The sequence below is a fragment of the Macrobrachium nipponense genome, chromosome 17 (assembly GCF_015104395.2).
Source record: "Macrobrachium nipponense isolate FS-2020 chromosome 17, ASM1510439v2, whole genome shotgun sequence".
Classification (NCBI taxonomy): domain Eukaryota; kingdom Metazoa; phylum Arthropoda; class Malacostraca; order Decapoda; family Palaemonidae; genus Macrobrachium; species Macrobrachium nipponense.
In genome coordinates, this window is record NC_087210.1 from 11,230,342 (window position 1) to 11,232,841 (window position 2,500).

Below are 2,500 nucleotides of genomic sequence, written 5' to 3' on the forward strand. Positions count from 1 at the left end.
AATTTCTCTACTTATTCTTGTGTCATCGGCGAAACTACTCACCTACCGAGTCCTTACATTACTGTCTATGTCTGCAATCATAATAACAAACAGTAATGCAGCTAACACCGTACCTTGTGGCTCACCAGATATTACCTTAGCTTCATCCAATTTCTCATCGTTTTGCAATAACTATCTGTTTTCTGTTGTGTAAAAATTCTTTTAATCATCTTCCTACTTTATCCACGATATTGTGTTTTCAAATTTTCTTCGCTAATATATTATGGTCTACCTTGTCAAAAGTTTTTGTAAAGTCTAGATAAACCACATCTGTTTCATTTCGGTTTTCATAGTTTTGTATATGTTCTCACGGTGGACTAAAATTGGGTTTGTGTACTTTTTCCGGGTACGAAACCATGTTGTCCTATATTAACCCACCCTCTTACGCCGAAGCCCTAAAAATCAAAACATCTCCCGTATGCCAGGCCCGGTTGGAGTGAGCGCGGAAGAGGAAAAAATAATTTTTTCACAAAATCACAGCGCGCTTAGTTTTGAAGATTAAGAGTTCATTTTTGGCTCATTTTTTTGTCATTGCCTGAAGTTTTGTATGCAACTATTAGAAATGGAAAATAATATCATTATCATATGTAAATAATGTGATATATGGTAGCAAAAAAAAAAATTCATACATAATTGTATTCAAATCACGCTGTGCAAAAAAACGGTCAAAGCTAACGAGTTACTTTTTTTTTACGTTGTATTTTACACTAAATTGCAATCATTTTGATATATAATACATTGTAAACAATAAAAGCAACACCGAAAATTATTATCACAAAATGATGTATGAATTCATAAACGCATGGACTTAAAAAATGTTTTTTTTCAAAAATTCACCGTAAATCTAAATATTTGTTCTAAAGACTTCCAATTTGTTTCAAAATGAAGAACAATGAGTGAATATTACGATACTGTAAGAGTGTTAGATTAGAATTGCAGATTTCGACCATTTCGGACGTGTTAAAGTTGACCAAATGTCAAAATGTTTATATATATATATGCTTATATTACAAAGATGGGAAAAGCTACAACCTTTAATTATTTTTTATATTATTCTTCATGAAATTGCGCACATTTTATATATGAAACTCTATAAAAAGGCTAATATGAAATGAGCAAATATTAGGATAATGCGATGTACGCATTTCGGAGACTTGCGGCCGCGAATCGGCGCGCGGAAGGAAGGAAGTAAATATATTTTTTAAAAAATTCACCATAAATCACAATATGTGCTAGAGACTTCAAATTTGTTTCAAAAATTAAGATAAATGACTGAATATTTACTAGGCCGTAAGAGTTTTAGCTTACAATTGCGTTTTTTCAACTATTTCGGTAGAGTCAAATTTGACCAAACGTGGTTTTTTTTTTTTTTTTTTCTATTTATCGTGATTTTTATGCAAATATTTCGAAAAAAGAGAAAGCACTACACCTACAATCATTTTAGTTGTATTCTACATGAATTGTACATTTTCATCATATATAAAACTTTATGTAACAGCTATTTTTAAATGGTGCAAACATTTCGACAATCGCACAAAAAAATTTCGATTTTTTCGGAAGAGTTACAGCGCGGACGTAAGGAAAATGTTTTTTTTTTTTCTCAAATTCACCATAAATCGAAATATTGTGCTAGAGACTTCCAAGTCGTTGCAAAATGAAGGTAAATGATTGAATATTACTATAATATAAGAGTTTTAGCTTACGATTGCGTTTTTCGACCATTTCGGTAGATTCAAAGCTTGACTGAAAGTTGAAATTTTTGCACTTAACGTTATTTATAGAAAATATTTCAAAACTGATAAAAGCTACAACCATGCATTGTTTTTTATTTGTATTGTGCATGAAATTGCGCACATTTCCATATATAAAACTTTATGTAACGGCAAATTTAAAATGGTGCAAACATTAGGACATCGCACAAAAAAATTTATCCGAAGAGTTACCGTGCGAACGTAAGGAAAAAGTTATTTCATAAATTCACCATAAATCGAAATATTGTGCTAGAGACGTCCAATTTGTTGTAAAATGAAGGCAAATGATTGAATATTACTATATATAAGAGATTTTTTAGCTTACAATTGCGTTTCTCGACCATTTCGGTAGAGTCAAAATTGACCGAAGGTTGAAATTTTTGCACTTATTCGTTATATATGAAAATATTTCAAAACTGATAAAAGCTACAGTCATGAGTATTTTTTGTTGTATTTTACATGAAATTGCGCACATTTTCATATATAATACTTCATGTAAAGGATTATTTAAAATGGTGCAAAAATTATGTCAAAGGGACGAAATAATATCCCTGATGTGTCACTGATACTTTTTAGTGCGATAAGAAAGAAAATTCGCGCTTTGGGCGCCTGCGTAGCGATTGTAAACAAAACAACGCCTTGATCCGTGGAACTCCCAGCATCCCCCAAGGCGGCGTGGATTCAAAAGTTTTTGGCTGGTAGGCCTATAA